Source organism: Cydia strobilella, chromosome 4, assembly GCF_947568885.1.
Source record: "Cydia strobilella chromosome 4, ilCydStro3.1, whole genome shotgun sequence".
In the NCBI taxonomy this organism is placed as follows: domain Eukaryota; kingdom Metazoa; phylum Arthropoda; class Insecta; order Lepidoptera; family Tortricidae; genus Cydia; species Cydia strobilella.
In genome coordinates, this window is record NC_086044.1 from 14,040,345 (window position 1) to 14,060,719 (window position 20,375).

Sequence of the window (20,375 nt, forward strand, 5' to 3'; positions counted from 1 at the left end):
GTGAAAAAAGTTTTCATTTGCCGCCATTTGACGTTTAGTAGGTTTGTATGTATAAAATTAGTTTGTTTTGTTGAAGCTATATGGATGTAAAATAAAACTATGAAAACGGATTATATCGCGTATATTGAATTTATAATACATCCCGACGTTTCGCTCTTTACAGCGTTCGTGGTCAACGGGTGACTGAGGAAAAATTACAAAATGCAAAAATACCCACATACTAAAATAATGAACAATCATAGACTACAAACTTTAAGGCTGGTTGTACATGCAAAATCGGTTCATAAGGCTAGTTATACACTATAATTATTTTTCAAGTAAAGATATATATATATACGCGATAAAAATAAACTATGCCGGCTCCAACCCTACACCACGGACCCGAGAAGATTTAATTCCCTCCTAAATTGTAGGAGGGTATCCCAATATGGGACCGGCAACAAACTCGGCGGGACACATCTTTTCAAAACATCAGAATGTCCAGCATCATCCAACACTACGGTCTCACAGTCTCATATCCTCGTCTCGTATCCGTTTTCATAGTTTTATTTCATGAGTAACTATCGCGGTAACCGAAGACAATACTATATGGATGTAGATAAAGCAGTGTATGTAACTGTACATAATTAGGCATTAAAACACTCGTGTGGTCCTTTTAAGAAACTCGTATTTTAATGCCTTTCATTATGTAGCAGTCACATAAAGTACTATAATACTTTTTGTTTTAAACATTAAAAGTTAATCTCACATAGGTACGAAACAGTAGCAGTAGCTCATTATTTACTGAATGCGTAGAGTTGATCGTGTTCACGTCTTACATCAACAAAGTGGAACTGCTGATAATATTTATATTTATTATTATATTACTCAATCCAGTCTCCATGATAGCGCGGTAAAATATGCGTCAAATCAGAACGTATATAGTAGATAAACAGGCGTATTATGATTTTAAAAACAGGTTATTTATTTATTTAAACTTTATTGCACAAGAACAAGTACAAAAGGCGGACTTAATGCCTTGAGGCATTCTCTACCAGTCAACCACTGGGCCAAACAGAAATTGTTAAGGTGGGTGCAGTGCGATGCGAAAAAAAAATTTCTAAATATAAATTCTAATACTAACGCCAATATACAAACTAGTAATATTTATAACTATAATACCTTTATAAACTACATAAATAAACAATATAAATACATATACAAATTTATCATATAATATACATAAATATATATTTGCATGTGCGGGGAAGGGGGGAGGGGGGGGTCCCACTAGACAGTATCTAGCAGGTGCTTGTAGAGCATTCGTTTGAAAGTCAGCTTGTTTGGGGCTTGTCTAATCGTTAGAGGGAGCGAATTCCAAAGACGGATTGCTTGAACAGCGAAAGAAGACGTGAGAAAACCGGTATGGTGAGGGAGAACAGAGAGTTTAAGAGAACGGGCAGCGCGCAGCTCGCAGCCTGGGCGTGGGGTAATAAAGCTGAAGTTACATTTGAGATATTCTGGAGTGATGGGCTCAAATAGGATAGAGAACAGTGAGGAGAGTATTCGAAAGGATCGGCGCTGACGTATGGGGAGCCACTTGAGCTGGCGGCGGTAGCTGGATATATGATCAAACTTTCGAATTTCAAAAATGAACCGTATTCCGTTGTTTACCAGTCGCTCGAGTTTGTTAAGAGAATTTTGATCCATGTTGGTTGTGCACACATCAGCATAATCAATGAGCGGGAGGATGAGTGCTTGAACGAGCAATTTCTTTGTGCATACCGGAAGGAAGTTTTTGAACCGGTAGAGTGTGTGTAAGGTACAGGTGACCTTCCGGCTGATCTCAGAAAGTTGCCCGTCCCATGAGAGATGCCTGTCAATGATTAAACCGAGGTCCTTCACTTGACTCGAAACTGGGATAACCGAGTCGTCAAAAATTATCGGTGCAACAGAAACCGCATCCAACTTCAAAAGTTGCCATCGACTACCCAGAATAATGGCCTGGCACTTAGATGGGTTGACAGAAATGCCAAAAGAACCAGACCAGTCATTTATGTGATCCAGGTTGGTGAGGTTAAGAATTAAATCTAGATTAGTTATGCATCTGATCTGTCAGCGCCAAAAGTGAAGTGTTTGGCTGAAGAAATCTCACTTTTGACACTGACAGATCAGGTCCATGACTAATCCAACCAAATCTAATTGTGACGTTTTCAACCAAAAGGTACCACATTGTCGCTTGTCGATAAGGTTGATTTCTAATTGAAGCTATATGGAAATAACGCCTTACTGACAAGCGACATAAGTACCTTTTGGTTGAAAATGGCACAATTCATAACCTGTTATAATAATCAGAATACCCTGATGTACCTAAATACATTTATCTGAGATGACCCGATGATATAAATACTTAATGCCTACGTAACTACCTACGTACATATAATGTACCTATTCAAAATTCGAAAGCTTATAATTTTGTGAGAACTGTTTTAATATTTCGAGTGACGAGTGCCAATAATTTCTATCTAGCTCTGCGCTCTCCCCAATAAATAACAGCAACACACTTAAGAAAATATATATCGGCGACTCCGTTAGCTCTCACCAATTAAGGCATTAAAACTTTAATTGTGTCACGAATTGCAGTTAATGCGTTAGTCTCATTAAGAATGTTACCTATTCTAGCGTCAGCGTCCCGCGCTTCCGCCAGCTATCGGCACCGCCCCAGCACGTTCGCTTATAGCTCGTGATTGCGGCCAATTATTTTCTGTTTATCTCTAATTACGCATGCGCTGCCAACGTCGCGGCTTATCGCGGATCTGCCCTTCGCCCTCAGATCCGATCGCTTTAGCTAATCAGCTCTCAATCCGCTTACATGGTCCATCACTATTTAGTTAACATTCGCTAAAACAAATAGCTGAAACTACAAATATTTCGTATTTCAACAATTATGTTATGATATTTTATTGCTTGTTTAAAGTATGGTTTCCTACTCAAAAACGTTTAACGCCACTTGCAACATCCCACTAGCCCTACCTATGGTGTGTTTGTCTGCCTATCTGCGGTAAGTATTTTTCTATCATTACAAGGTCAGGAAGTCCTACTTCTTATTTATGTTTTTGTTTTGACAGAATTTTTGCGCGTAGCACATTGTGGACAACCGTCATCATATTCGAGTCGAAGTCAGTTAAAAACAAAGTCATATGTGGTTATACAGTGTCGAAAAAATGAATGAGCCCTGGAGGGAAAGAGCCTTTAAACCTTAAGTTAGCTCATTTTACTTAAAGGAAACATTCTTTTATAAAAAAAAACTTTAAAAAACTATTTTTTGCCACCTCCTAGAGGCATTCCTAGAGGATTATAATATAAATATAGTCAAGTATGGTAAAGTAAATAATCGAACTCGTCATAAGTTTGAGAACATAATCCAGAATACCTGCCGATTTCAAAATATTCGTGTGAAGATATCTAATCTATAAGAATAACCGTAAAAAATATAATATAGACTATTTTAGAATACTAAACGCCCTGTGTGCGAATATGCCTAGCGCACAAGGCCGACATTTGTTCAGAATGTTCTATGTTCAGTTCCGGGAAGGAATCTACAATGGCTCAACGCAACTTCCGTTCCCAAAATGCCAAATTGCGGTCTAGATTATTTTGATTTTATTTATGAGTCAATGTAGTGAATTAATTCGACTTACCTATTTACATCCTCACCACCATCCACCCATTTTATTATAAATCAATACATTCGTTTTTTTTTAATAAGGTGAAAAATTGCTCGTCTTACATGTGTCATGTTGTACGGACAGGAACAGGACCGGTGTAAGCGACGGTCGTGCGTGCGTGTCGGCGCCCGCGCCGCTCGGACGGCTTTAATTCACGGGCAAGTCGTGCAAACAGGCTGACGTGTCAGTTTTTCGTTGCGCATTCATGCCGGTGAAATTAGGGTGCATTAACAACAAGGTCAGCGCGACCGCCGTGTCCTGTTGGCTACCAAAAAAGCCAAAAGGCACGCTTGTTTATTGAACTAAAATGCATTCGTTTTTAGGATTTATTCCATTACAATTAGGTGGGGTTTGCGGTTGTTTCCTGTATGAGTTTTCAACAAAAGGTTTGCAACTACATAATAACATTGTAGGGTCACTTAAATTAGTAGTGACTATTCGCTAGCATGAGATTTATTAATATAAACACATCTCTCACAAATAACTCTGTCAATATTTAAATATCAAACAAAAAACCGACCAAGTGCGAGTCGGACTCGCCCACCAAGGGTTCCGTACAAATTTAATTTTTAGTACTTGTTGTTTATATAGCGGCAACAGAAAAACATCATCTTTGAAAATTTCAACTGTCTAGCTATCACGGTTCATGAGATACAGCCTGGTGACAGACAGACAGACGGACAGTGGAGTCTTAGTAATAGGGTCCCGTTTTTACCCTTTGGGTGCGGAACCCTAAAAACATAACGTTAATTTAATTTTAATTAGTGATTTTCTAATAACTATTAAATGTACTGCTCAGGATCACAATCAGCTGTTTTAATCTGCGGTAGCAGGGAACATCTTTAAAATCACATCAGTCTAGATCAGATCAGTTAGTCATTGGCGGTGAGTCTTATCTTACGCATTTATCTGGCAGGCGTGTGAGAAAAAGCCAATCAACCACCAGCAGCCGCCGTAATCCTTGAATGAGGTGACTAACTGTACAGTTATGAAACTCTATTTAGCCAGACGAGCGTACTGATCCGATCTGACGGGCTTAGCGCTGTAGCCAATGCTTTGAATCAACATTGCATCGATGATTATGGTTTATGGCTGGTTAATAACGAAATATTAGATGTGGTTTGTAATGTTTTGAATCTCGCTATCCATTACAGGTATGAAAGGCTTAGCAATGACAGGTAAGGCTAATGTAACCATTCGTTTCCGACTATCACTGACATCAAATCCTTACTACCCTCTCTATTACTATTCATAAAATTTAATGTACATACTTATCTGCTATTGGTGAAATTAATAAAAGGCACATACCTAAGTCCTAGAATTTATATGTTACGAGCAATAAGCATATATGACTATGCAGTTTTGAGCTTCAAGTACTTTATTCTAACGTATTTAAAAGCAGCAATTTAATTTTATTAATATGTAGTATAGTGTGACGGCGGATCTGCTTCAGCTTTGCGTCAGTAACTGGCATTAAGTTGCGCAGGATCGGGACAGGTGGCACGCTCTCGTTTCGGAGGCTAAGGTTCTTTTTGGATCACTGAGCCAAAATAGTAGTATGTAGTAGTAATAGTCACCTTAAACTATTCAAAAGTAAAAAAAACCATGCGTACATTATGAGGAATCTTAGCTACTCTAAACGTAATTATCGGGTGGCAAATGTATTGCACGCATACATTGTGATAATATCTGAGGTGAGGCTGGTCGTAGTGGTCGTTAGATGAGATTAGCGAGATCAATTACTCAGTTCTCACGGACGGAGGCGCGCGGCGCGGGCGTTCCCGATGCGACTGCGCGCTGATACCGACTCCAATGATCTACTACGCTTACGCGCTCTACAACTGGACCACGCATGTTCTATGCACGACTAACTAAAGTACACGTTTTTAGGGTTAAGTATTAAGATACATATACATTCCCGTAGGCAGCGATAAATGCTTAGGTATGGAAAAATTACAAATGTCATCTTAGATGTCAATTACAATTACAAAGAAATGTCTTATTAGTTATGTTAAATGTTTACTAACTATTGCTACGTAACCTTTATTTATCAGCACCGAGTAGTATTATAACAAATTTCTCTACTTTACTACCTAGTTATACTCATTTTGTTAGTAGAAAGAGGCAGCAAATTTAAAAAATGTAGACGCGAAGGGTTGACTTGACTTCCCATAGAAAATTTGAATTTTGCGCCTTTTTCTACTGACCAAGTGGGAAGTGGGTGTGTTTTGAGTATTGGTACCTATAGTCAAAGAGAATATATAGGATAGAGGGGTACGGGCGTTCCAAATGAGGCATTAAAATTAGCAAGGACATTACTGACACCAATAATAACTTTTTTATTCAATATGGTAATTGAAGAGCAGAAAGTACCCGAACAATGGACTAAATCAAATATAATATTATTGTACAAGAAAGGTGATCCAAAGGACATAAGTAATTATCGACCTATCAGCTTACTATCTAGCCTCTACAAACTGTTCTCCCAATGCATCCTAATATCGGCAAAAAATGACAATAATCAGCTAGCAGAGCAAGCAGGATTTCGTAGAGGCTACTCCACCGTCGACCATATTCAAACTCTGGAAAGCATAATAGAGAAATTCAGGGAATTCCTCTCTACTCAGCTTTCATAGACTATCGAAAAGCTTTCGACTCTATATCATACATTTCCATATGGGAGGCACTGAAAGCGAACAATATAGACGAAACTTACTGTAATATAATAAAAAAACATCTACGACAACAGCACTAGCAGAGTCAGCCTTGAATCAACTGGCCCGGAAATAAAAATCAAGAGAGGCTTAAACACGGCGACCCTCTATCGCCCAAGCTCTTTATTGCTGTAGTAGAGATGATATTAAAAAAACTCAACTGGAAAACCTTTGGCATAAAAATAAACGAAAATTATCTCATTCATTTACGCTTCGCAGACGATATAATACTATCCTCGGATACAGGCTTACAACTAGAACAAATGATACATCACCCAGGTCGAGAGTGCAAATGTGGGACTGGAAATGAATCTGCAAAAAACCAAACTTATGACCAATTATTCAAAACCACCGATAAAGATAAAGGATGAAAGTCTTGAATATGTAGATACTTATATATATCTCGGAAAACAAGTGTCTTTTAGTAGGGACAACAATCTGGAAGAAATAAATAGAAGAATAAATATCTCATGGCAAAAATACTGGGCCCACAAAGAAATATTGAAAGGAGATATGCCACTTACTGTAAAAAAGAAAGTAATGGATAGTGGCATCCTCCCTTGTTTAACGTACGGCTCACAAACATGGACATATACAAAAGAAGTAAAGGAAAAAATCAGAATATGTCAATCAAACATGGAACGATCCATCCTAAAAATTCGAAGAAAAGATAAGGTACGCCTCACAAAGATAAGAAAATTAACCAAACAAAATGATTTCTATATTTGTGATTCTATTTTTTATACGTTTATGTCTATTGAATTAAAAACATACTGAAAATTGAATAAAACTTAACATCTACCCAATCAAGCTTTAGTTTATGACTGACTTGATCTTAGATCTCATACATTTTAATAGGCAAAAACTGGCTATAAACCAGCATTTAAATTTCAATTACTTAAATAATTTTTAATTAATATGTAAATAGGCAATTAATTAAAATAACATTGTCTAATACATGACTATTTGTTTAAAAAATATTAAATGGAAGACCAATGTACAAGGAAGGTTTAACGAAGATGAATGGAGGATGAACAGACGTGATGGTATTAATTTAACAGCATTATGGGTTAATTTAAATGCATTTTTCCCACGGTTTTTTCATATTATACTCAAAATTGACAAATCATAGCAACATAAATCCCTTTTTATTAGATAATATAATTATTTCGACGGGGTGAAGGCAATATAATTATAATATTTTCATGATAGCGTAGTTTCATGTTGTAGTTCCTTTTCTTTCTCTATGTTGCGTTTTTATCTCCCGTTATCCTAGAGTCATAATGTAATGACTGAAATACTTACACGCACACTAATTCGATGCACGGGCATTAGTTAGTGACTGCCCTGCTCCCACGATGCGCAGATAAGATTGCGAGTGACTGATGCATAGGACAATATGTAATAGATCAGCCACGGACAAAAATATGAAGCTAGTTGTCTCGAATAATAGCTCATTTATTGAGATAAGTGTCTCCTTCGACTTCATTTAGCTTTAGCGGAGATTACTAATAATTACGAAACACTTTCAAAGAACCAGCAGTACTTTGGGAGGAGGTAATTGCAAATGAAAATGTTGCAGTTATTGCCCAATGAATATGTAGATGCAAAATAATGTCTTATGCAAGTAAATATTTAATAACTATTTAAAAGCTGTACCTAATGCTGTGCATGTTGTTACTTAACATAAACAAAAAATAATTAAGAATATTCCTAATAATTGATGACACTGGTCTATAATTAAACCAAATATTTTTTGTAAAATCAGTATGTATGTACCTATTTTTTTGGCATTTGCATATTTTTTACATTATGAGCCACACGATAAATGCGCCCGTCCAGGCTGGTGAGTTATTGGCCGAGTCCACTCGAGTGACCTAGACGCTCTCTCGCAAATCTCAATAATAAGGTTCAAATGTTAATAACTGTACTTGTCAGAGTCCACATAATACCCACGTATGTACATAAACTGTGTAAGTTTGTATATGAATGCTGAAACATCATTAAGAACGCAGTGGGAAGCACTAACTACACTTACATCAGACATTCTTTTAAAATTTTACATGTAGATGTTTTCGTCATCTCGTAGTTAAATTAAAAACTACCTATAGGTGTTATGTTTTTATTTCATCATATAAACTTATGTAAAGTTTAAACGGTTACGTACAAACATTTTTAAACAAGTTTTATTTAACTTATTGAACAATTTAGATAACGTTATCATAAATTGCAGAGGTTAGGAACAGGTGGTGATCAAAAGCACAAAGCTACAGATCAAGAGGGACTGCGGTTAGGGTTTTATGACATGAAATACCCGTATATCTGTTCTAAATAGTATAGTCAAGGGCATACATATATATACATTCCCAAAGTTTCAAAAATATGTGTACGCTCTTACACCTTAGACAATAAAGTCGTGTTCACATATTTTTGAGTCATTTGTCTGGATCGATATTTTTGCCGTCGACTGTACAAATAACCGACCAAGCCTATCGGATAAGAATACTGCTAAATACAATACTCCATAGGTATAAGGTGAATTAAGTATTTCAGCAATGAGGAATAAATTGAAAAGCGCTTTATACAAAACTTAGAAATTGAATAGTCCCTGGCGAGCTCGGTTCTCCATACAAACGTAGTTACTCTCTCATTTTAAAACGACAAGTTAGATTTCTCTGAAACTTTGTACTTACAATAGGATAAGGTATACCTATCTAGGTCTGTAATTAGTTTATGTAGCTTGAGATACCATAGTAAAAAAAATACAGCGTATTTAAATTTTTCTTACAAAACTTGTTTTTGCTCTATTTTCTTTGTTTTATTTACTAAAGCATACAGGGTGATCAATCCAAATGGGTCAGTATGAAGAAGTCAGAAACTATGAGAGATAGCGAAATCTGTTCTTAGGAACCATGGCGTCGATTTTAGATTTAATAATAATGACATTCAAACTTTTTTTTAAACTCTCATACATAACCGGGAATCGAACCTGGTCAATTTTCTTTTTTGTAATCGCGTGTAGTATTTGTTTGTATAATTGATTCCGAAATTTAAATAAAAATTAGAAAAAAATTAATGCCATCATCATTGTCCTCGCGTTGTCCCGGCATTTTGCCTCGGCTCATGGGAGCCTAGGGTCCGCTTGGCAACCAATCCCAAGAATTGACGTGGGCACTAGTTTTTACGAAAGCGATTGCCATCTGACCTTCCAACCCAGAGGGGAAACTAGGCCTTATTGGGATTAGTCCGGTTTCCTCACGATGTTTTCCTTCACCGAAAAGCGACAGGTATCAGGTATATATACAGATATCAAAGATATTCCGTACATAAGTTTCGAAAAACTTATTGGTACGAAGCGGGATTTCAACCCGCAACCTCCAGATTGCAAGTCGCACGCCCTTACCGCTAGGCCACCAGCGCTTTGAATAAAAAAAAAAAACTGAATGCCAATAAGGCCTAGTGTTTCCTCTGGGTTGGAAGGTCAGATGGCAGTCGTTTTTGTAAAAACTAGTGCCCACGTCAATTCTTGGGATTGGTTGCCAAGCGGACCCCAGGCTCCAATGAGCCGTGGCAAAATGCCGGGACAACGCGAGGAAAATGATGATGGCATTCAATTTTTTCCAAATTTTTAATCAAATTTCAGGATCAATAATACAAACAAATACTCACGCGATTACAATAAAGAATATTGACCAGGTTCGATTCCCGGTTATGTATGAGAGTTTAAAAAAAAGTATGAATGTCATTATTATTAAATCTAAAATCGACGCCATGGTTCCTAAGAACAGATTTCGCTATCTCTCATAGTTTCTGACTTCTCTCTACTGACCCATTTGGATTGATCAGCCTGTATAAACTAATTACAGACCTAGATATACCTCATTTCATTGTATGTGCAAAGTTTCATTACAATCCAACACGTAAATTTAAAATGAGAACGAAACTCCGTTTGTATGGGAAGGTGAAATTCGGCCGAGCTTGCCGGGGACTCTTAATATATACGAAGTACGAGTACTTATGTTCTACGAATATATCTGTAACTCTTACAAGTACAGTATCTTAAGTCCTTAGCTAACTATGAGCAATTCAATTCAACTAACGCAGAGTCATGTCATGAAGAAGGTGAATATATAGACGCGCTAGACGAGACGTCTTCCTCGACCCCTTCACGCAACTGCAATGATGATGCAAATTCGGCCGAGAAATCTCGTATCGCACACTTTCATAACAATCCGGTGATTGATTACATAAATTTGAATACTATGCTGTTATAGCCAAATTGAATTCATCCGCGGCATGGGATAAAACGTCGCAGCAGGCCTGATAAATTACGAGAGGCATGATTAAACGGCCATTGCGACGTGAAACTATCATATTAAGCCTATCGTTATGCATATTCGTAGTTTTAGCCAGTTCTTAATTGATAAAAGATGGAAACTTAAACTCCGCTTAATATCGCATTTTGTAAACAGTGAAACTTGGTTATGTGGGACCTGGATAAGTGGGAAATCTCTATAGCTGGGACTGGGAGTCATGGTGCGGTCCCGATACTTTGCCATTGAGTTACCTCTGTCAGTGAGACAAAACCAGATGCCTTCGTACCTTTACAATAAGCTAACCTGGGCTCATAACGCCAGATCGTCAGAGGTCAGATCATCCAGGTATCTGCAACTTGTTTGCCCTCCTCACCATTCAGCGGCCTTTCGTGGCAGTTTTCGGTACGCTGCCACGAAGTGTTGGAATGACCTGCCTCCACCAATCCGTTCGCTGAAGTCGTTAAGCGGCTTCAAATCAAAATGTCGTTCACACTTATTACAAGCACAGGTTGAAGCGTCAGTGCAATATGAGTGACACACGTGCACGTGCATTTTATTGTTTGATGGCTGAAATGATCACCTAGTATTGTCCATATCTGTTTTGTGGCTAGCTTTAAGTTTTTAGGTTACAGTTTTAATATTATTTTATTTAATTTTTTGTAAATTTTTGTAAGCTTTCTTTCTTTGTTTTTTATATATACTTCATTCATTGTGCATTTTATATTTCATTATTGTTTTTTTATTTTTTCTCTTTTGTTGTTTAGTATGTATAGATTTTTTTGTGGTAGTTACTTACTTTTTTGTCTGTGTTTTTTGTTTGTGTCGTTGGCGTTTGTGTCGCCACCAACTCATAGTTTTAAGTCAGGTCCCCACTGAAAACCAGCGCCGCGGATTACCGCGGCATTATGCTGAGTGGGGTCCTATTTTAGCGTCCAATGTTTTTTGTCTGTATGTTTCCTTTTTTTTTCATATATGTAATCTGTTGTGGCGTTAAATAAATGTATTTTCTTTCTTTCTTTCTTTCAAAACAAACCTCTATAACTGGGATTAGTGTGTAAGATTTTTTTGTCACATTTACTTCCATAATTTACACAGAGAGTGTATTTTACCTCTTTTACTGAGACTATTATTTGAACGAATACTTCTGATCAATTCTTTTTTTAGTGTTATAGGGATGTACCTCTGTATCTGAGATAACGTCAATCTATGACCTCTCTAGCTGGGCCCTTATTGCAGATAAATTTTCGTTTATTTCGTTTTCTATTCTTCCCAAAAATTTCGCATTAGGTTAGTTAGTTTTAGTAGTTCTAACTATTGAAACGGAAGCTCTTGATAAGTAATATGAAAAACAAAAAAAATGTTATTTTCATTAATTAAAGTGATAAGGCGTTATGAAGTCTGTATCAAATTAACCGTGACAAAATCTATCCTTTGTAAAATAATTCGAAATAAATTCGAAAAAAAGTTTAAACAGACTTAAAAAAAACTCAATGTTCTGAAGGACAAGGATTATTTTAACCATTTTTATTGTTAATTATTATTATTATTAATTATTTATTTCAGATAAATTTTATCCATAGAATTGTTAGTTTGGCTTATGACTACGTTAGTTACTTAACTTACTACATTATTTGTTCAATCCAAAATTTCAGGAAGGTACATGTACCATCCACCCTGTCTGCTATGACCTTGAGTATACTGTTGTGACTGACCCGAACCCGACACAACAGAGACGCTATTCGCTTACGCCGGATGGCATAGAAGTCGTTAGTTCGTTCCGCGGCGAACAACCCTGAAGCGCTGCAGTAACGCGGCAGTCCCAACAGCATCCTGAACGCGTCGTTATATTGGATTCGAAGGGCGTTGTATGCCTTTTGAGTTGACCCATGATGTTAATGTTAATGTTTACAGCTCTGTTAATGATTACAGCTCATACATAATGTTAACAAAATATTATTAACCACTTCTATAACTGAAACAACCTCTATTCTCTCCTCTATTAATGGAAGTAAATGAGACAGAAATTTATTTATACCTGGCTAACTTAAACCCTGGGTAAGCGGAATACCTCTTTAAGTGAGACAAATTTGCTTGCCCCTCGAGGTCCCACTTGTCCAGGTTTCACTTTATCATCGAAATCTTGGTCAAGTGCAACGACAAGATAAAAGACGAGTAGCGAGTCATTTTCAACTTATTGTGTTGATGGTTGATTTCCAGTTTTAGATTTCAGATTTTTCACCATAATTTATCCATTGTGTCAATTAGACTATAAAGTGATAACTGGTGCCGCGTAGCCAACACGCCAATCGCTTACGCTCCGTAGCGATCGAAACGCAACTGTCACTGTCGCACTAATATGGAAAAGTGATAAAGAGACACAAAGCGTTTCGTTGTCGAAGCGATAGCGATTGTCACCTTGGCTAGGCCGGCTGATATTTGGAAAAACAAATTTCTTGACTGCTATTTTTGTTGTAAAAATTATGGCTTTCTTTGGTTAAAAATATAATTATTCATGATCAAGGCAATAATCTCTTTAGTTAATTCTAAGCACAACTTTAGTCACATTGGTTCAGCTCAAAACGAGCTTCTGTCGAACCTTTCTTGAAGCCCTATTTTTATCTTGACACCACCTAATCTATAGTTGCAGAAGCCAGCTATAAATAGGTAAACGTGTAGTATTTATGGAGTAGGAAATTGCAGACAAAACCGGCAAACTTGGAATTGTATTAACAATTTGAATTGGAACAGTACCGGACATCACGAATTAGCCGAAAGCAGTGAAGCGCGAGCCGTAGCCACAATAACCCCATATTTTCGTCTTATTATAGTAATTAAGTCTGTATAAAACCACCCGCAATTATTATAATGATTAAACACGTGCGCTGAAGTGAAGCGTATTGCTCGGTTTGCCGGACAATGGTTCCGTACAATTATCGCCATTGATTCTGCGGTCGGATGTAGCTTTATTCCCAAATACGCATTTGACGTATAAAAATTATATATATAATAGTGTGTCGCATACACTCGCTCGTTTTAGGTCTGCCAAGAGAGCGACACGCACATTCATATTAAATTGGTAGTTTATTGGTATCACATTTTGTTTTCTAAATGAGGTAACTAGGGGAGGAAATGGCAGGTGGGCAGTGAGAAAGCAGGGAAACTACACGGGTTCTCATGGTTATGGGAACTTAAAATGTATTAATAGCATCAAAAGTTAATTGTTACTCGTTACTAATAAACTAGGCTAGGAAAGCAACAGGCTTATGTATATAAGACATCTTTTATCAACACGTACACAGTTCACAATTCACAACCATCAACGCTAGTCGCTTAGATTTGGAAGCGCGAAACAATATATAAAAAAAATTAAACAAGTAATTGCTCGTGATAGTTTATAAGCGCTGGTGGCCTAGCGGCAAGAGCGTGCGACTTGCAATCCGGAGGTCGCGGGTTCAAACCCCGGCTCGTACCAATGAGTTTTTCGGAACATATGTACGAAATATCATTTGATATTTACCAGTCGCTTTTCGGTGAAGGAAAACATCGTGAGGAAACCGGACTAATACCAACAAGGCCTAGTTTCCCCTCTGGGTTGGAATGTCAGATGGCAGTCGCTTTCGTAAAAACTAGTGATAAATTCATTCAGTTTCGCAGATGAATTGCTCGTGATAATTTGATAAGTACCTAATGGTGATTCTTAAATTGTGTCCAGAATTGTTTTTTCATAAAAGTTTTTATTTTTTCTATATTGTTACATATAATACATATATCAAAAGTACATTCAAATAGCAAAATTTTTGATGCATATGGTCAAGCGTAATGCCCTCATGAAAGGTAAATAGAATGAGTACATAAACACGGCTGTGACAAAGTGTCCCTCAGTCGTCACATTTCGGCATTTTGGCGGCCAACTCCACTATTTTGATATATGTTAATAACTTTAACATAACCTAAGTCATTCCCATGACTACGACAAACCTAATGACAGCTCATACGTTGAAATCCGTCAAACTATAAAGGCTGTAGAGAGAGACAAAAAACTGGATACGCATACATACACACGAAAAACATTTTTCTGCTTTGGAAGTCGGGCAATAATAGAAAATGCTAATAAAAATTCATTTCTAAAGAGTGCATATGCCTCTAAATTAATCAAACGAATTAAGAATGTCACGACCACTTGTCTATATGTCACGAACGTGGACTCAAAAGTCCATGGCGGTGACAGATTTTTGAGGCCACGGTCGTGACAAATTTGGAACATGTTCGGTATTACATAAAAATTACCTTTGACTTTGCAAATGTTAAATAATTAGCCTGATCTGTAATGTATTAGGTATATCTTATGTTACAAACAATAACGTGAAACTGGTACTTACATTTAAAACTCAAACACGGCGGTGTCGTGTTATGGTTGACCATTTTTTTAAATTAACACAAAGGAATAATTTTTGACAAAACCTCTCTTCAGCCATTTGCAAATCTGACAACACGGTGTTGCTGTTCTATAAAAACTTTAAAAAGGCTGCCAGTAGTAAATAAAATGTTCTACCGACTACCGCAAGTTTATATTACCACGCGTGGCCGAGACACGAAAACTGATCACAAAATATATGTTGTTTAAAATTAAATAAAGTAGTTATATATCCATACAATTTTTAAACAGTGTTGTTGAACAGGGATTAGTTTTTTATATTTGATATTTCAAATTTCAAATTTATTGTAGGTACACAAAATTATTTTCAGGGTTGTTAAGATTAACTTAAATTAAACACAGTTGACAAAATGTACCTGGTATAGAAAAATACAGTCAGGTTACTCTGGTTCCTACACTAGGCTTAGCCTGTCTCGTAGGTAACCCAGACTCGAATGAGTTTAGTTTAGTTTGAGTATATATATAAATTCTTACAAAATCACTTCATATAAAAAAAAGTATCAGTAAATCCGGGGAAGTCACACTACACGTTCCGTGACATTTCGAACTTGTATTATTATTAAATGTTTTTAATACTCGTGGGACAATACATTTAGGTTGACATAACTAGTGGTAAATTGCTAAGTATATATTATTGATATGTGACGTTTTTAACCAAAAGGTACCACATTGTCGCTTGTTGATAAGGTTGATTTATAATTGAAGCTATATAGAAATAGCGCCTTACTGACAAGCGACAATAAGTACCCTTTTGGTTGAAAATGGCACAAATAGTTTACTTGTTTTCTTAAAAATATATGCTATTCTTAGAGGTAATACAAAAAAACGTAAGAATAAGAATCACCCGAATAACCTAATGGTCTTTATGAGATTTATGTGCACGCTATGCGGTTTCAGTTTTATGACGACTTTACTAGGCTGCAGATTGGCATGCTCATTAGTAATTGACAGAAACAGCACTCGGCACTAATTAGGTTCATGCGCAACAACCCAGCACGGTTGTGTATCAACCCATCAACGTGCGCCTGATGCTGTTCGGCCGAATTGCACCTTTTCATACAAACGTAGTTCCGCTCTCATTTTAAAGCTACGCGTTGGATTGTAATGAAACGTTGCACACACCACACACATGCCATGAGGTATATCAAGGTCTGTAATTAGTTTATATAGCTCCAGTTTATAAAACAAACAAGATAGAGCAAAAACAAGTTTTGTATGAAAAGCTTAAATTCGCTGTATTTTTTTAACTATGGTATCTGAAGCTACATAAACTAATTACAGACATACCTTATCCTATTGTAAATACAAAGTTTCAGGGCAATCTAGCTAGTCGTTTAAAATGAGAGTGGAACTACGTTTGTATGGAGAACCGAGCTTGCCGGGGACCCTTAACAGAAAAAAAATTAAATTAATGCGGCGCCCGCCCCCTATTTTCAGTATTTTCACGTGAAATTTAGTTGTATCAAAATTATTCAACTCAAATTGCAACTTGAGTGTTTTTGTATGAAATAAGTTGTTGTGATTAATTTTTGCAATGTAAATCATCGCTAAACGTAGTGTATAGTGCTGTATTAAAATATCATTCAAGTTCAAGGTAAAAATTCAATGTGTAATACTCACGTAACCAATATATGTTTTATTGTGATTTTTTCGCTACTCGTAAATAATGACACACTTTGCACCATTGAATTGAATAGTACAAAGTTCTGTAAATTGGTATGGAAGTGGGGTACCTTTTCTCTGCAGCTGAATGTACTATTACCCAAGTACATCGAAACTTAAGGTTTTTAGATTCACACGCAAAAGCTTATTTACGATTGTCAGTTTGATAATGGTTGACTGCAGTAAGTATTTAAACCTGAACTAACTGTCTAACACCAGCATTAGCTGAAAATAAATTATATTTGAACTTAGTCGATACTCGATAGTCTAAGGCGTGAACATAGCATTGTGAAATCGTTTGCTGGCGGCGCAAATGCTCCACGCCGTAAATAATTGGAAGCGCACTGTTTGTACTAATGCTCGATCTAAGCGCATAATTCCTCTTTTTGAATTGAGTCATAAATTTGTTATTGGAACGTAGCGGCGGTTCGCACAGTTCGTATCGAACGTGGGTTGACTTCGGAATCCAAACTACTTAATAAAATAAATGCGAGAGGAAATCTGTCTGTTCGTTAGCTTTTAATAATCAAACAAATGGTGCGATCTACATGAAATATTACAGCAACAGCTCAGCTGGCTTTCATTAAAACCTGTTAGAAAATTTATTTTATCTTAGTATTTTGTGCAACAGGTACCTAATTCGTAAAATTCAAGGGCCGAAGTTACAAAACGCAATATGTTTTAAAATAATAAATAAAATCAAAGTAACTACCCATACAAGAGCAAATTAATTTGGTTTTAAGATCTTAATTTGGTTTTGGTTTTAAAGATCAACAACTGTTGTACTATATTCTATGAATATTCATAATAACACTGCTATTATGATCTTTTAGACAAGCGCCGGCTCGGCCCACGCGCCGCGCTTCTAATGAAGTTAATTTTGATATCCCTGGCAGTAAATTAACAGTAAATTAATTGACTAATAGAAGTGCTGGAGTAGAAAAATAATATCGTATTTTATGAATAAGTGCCCGTGTGGGATAGGGAAATATATGGATATTTCTACTTCGTTACCTATTGCTCTTAATTATACTGACGGTCGCTGTACTTATTTCCAATACCGAACAAATTCGGTATTGGAAAAGAACAAGATTGCGGCATGCAGTAATTTGACGTGCTTGCATCGCACCGACGGATGACGTAAATTATGATGAACAGAAGCACACCAGTGCCACGTTTCGCGTGCGCAATCAGAACGAATTAAATCATATTATGTCTTTATATAACCTTTCTTATTATAAACAAATACATAAATAATGGGGTATTTGACTGATAAATCAGTTTCTTTTTTTTTAACTGTCAAAGGATTAGCAAAGAAACTATGGAATTTACATACTAGTCAGGTATATGAAACTCAAGAACAAGTGACGTCACGGTCTATTTTTTTATAGTTCTTGTATCAAAAAAATGTGCTATCTGCGTTTTTCCAATAATTTTCTGGTGCTTTATTTCGTGCATGGTGTGAAAATACAGTCAACTTCCCTATTGATTATGATAAGTTCCATTGAAACACTTCTATAATTATTTACTATTTAGCTTTTTCACATTTTTTATAAATACCCAATTGAAATATTGTTACTTTGATGGTGAAGCGGGTTGCGCCTTGCGCCAGCCTTGACAAGTTAGTCTAACTTGTCAAGGCTAAGTCTAACTGTTAGACTAAACTAGTTTAGACGAACGTGTACCTACCTATCGCGTTCAAGAAAAGTGAAGGAAATATATAAAATGAACTTTTTAAAATTTTAAATGAAGTAAAGAAACGCTGACAGAACTAATAGAAAAACCTAACTTTAGCACTGAATGATATGTTTCCAGGAAAATGAGAAAATGAAATACCGATCACAAGAAATATATAAATTGCTTGTCGAAATCAACACTGATAATTTCGATATCTTTGCGCAATTTTTGGTAAACGCACTATACATGGCACGGCTAGAATGGCATTTGCTGGTTTCGTATTAAATTAAACAGACTCCCAAAGTCGTAAAATTAATCCTCCGGCAGGAAATAACTACATTCCCCACCTCGCCAACATACCTAGCAGTAGTAGTAGTGAAGTAAGTACCAATAAGGCCAAAACTTATTAAATTTTATTGGCGCAACCCACAAGGGATGCTCTGCTCTTTTCTCAACTAATGTAAAATCTCAATGATAAACTGAAATAGATATCATACCTACACCAAAGAAAAAGTGACCAAGTCCACCGGTGGCTCAGGCGGGATTCGAGCCCGCGTCTTCAGCTTACGCGGCTAACGTCCTGACCACTAGACCACCCGGCCACGGCGGTACCCGTCCCAAATTCTCTGGTGTATGCTATCTTTGAAAGGCTAGGCGCCTTTTAGTATTGAGACTACTTAAAAAAAATATATATATTTCATAAAATAATTTGGTTTGTTCCCTAGTTGGGTATAATCTCAACTAAAAATGCAACAAAACTTAGACAGTACCGTACAATGGGGTGAGTAGGAGCAAAACTGACATTCAAACCTCGATAACATTTTATTTTTACATATGCAAACTGAATGGTGTATATAATAAGTGTTCCGGACGTTTGTATTTTAGTTTTTATTTTATTTTGGGTAGTTCCATTTCATAACTTTGACGATAAACAGGAAATCCCACCTCACCCCGTAGTCCCTCGTAACTGGGGTGAGATGGGTTTTCATACAAAGGTGATTTTGGAAGATTTTTGGATCGATTTTTTTTTTATTATGAGTATTACTATAGCTCCGTTTTAAATTGGAATTAGTTAGTAGAACTACATTATTTTTGTAGCAGTAACCTTAAAATCCCATCTCACCCCCCTTTCATCTCCCCATTCATAACTCAACACTCCCCGCAAACCCTACTCACCCCATTTTACGGTACAGTAAAAAAACAGTAGTAACTACATATTTCCCGTTTCACTGCATTAATCAGACGTATTGAAAGATTTTGTGCTTATTCGCATTGTAAAAGGGTCATGTAGATTGGCAATGTGACCCGCGCGGGCACTTATTGGCTTGATCGGATTTATTCGCATTACGTGTAATAGCAATACGTCGGGACTCGTGACGCGATGCTTGTAGGCATTGTTCTCCGACAGCTCGCGCCGGCTGAAATATGCTGTCGTTGTTCCGACCGTCTACGCCTAATTGTATATCAGAATATTGTGTAGTTAAGAGGAACCTATTGACGCACTACAAATACGAGTACGTATCAATAGGAGACCTTTTTATTCCATTTTTTTATAGTGAGAAATTCGTTTTCGTAGTTATATGTATATGACAGTACTGAAACGGAAGCGGTCTAGGTACATACCTATGCTCGTACGTAGGTAGGTAGACCTAGATATGTACAATCAACTGCAGAGATACCTGACCCTCAACACAAGCCTTCTTGAGCTTACTGTGGGACTCAGTCAATTTGTGTAAGAATGTCCAATATTTATTTATTTATTTATATATACCGTTACTTGCTACCGTTAATTGGTATAATTATTTGATTTATTAATTAAAAAGAATCATATCTTATACCTCTAAACGGGCAATTCTTGTATATA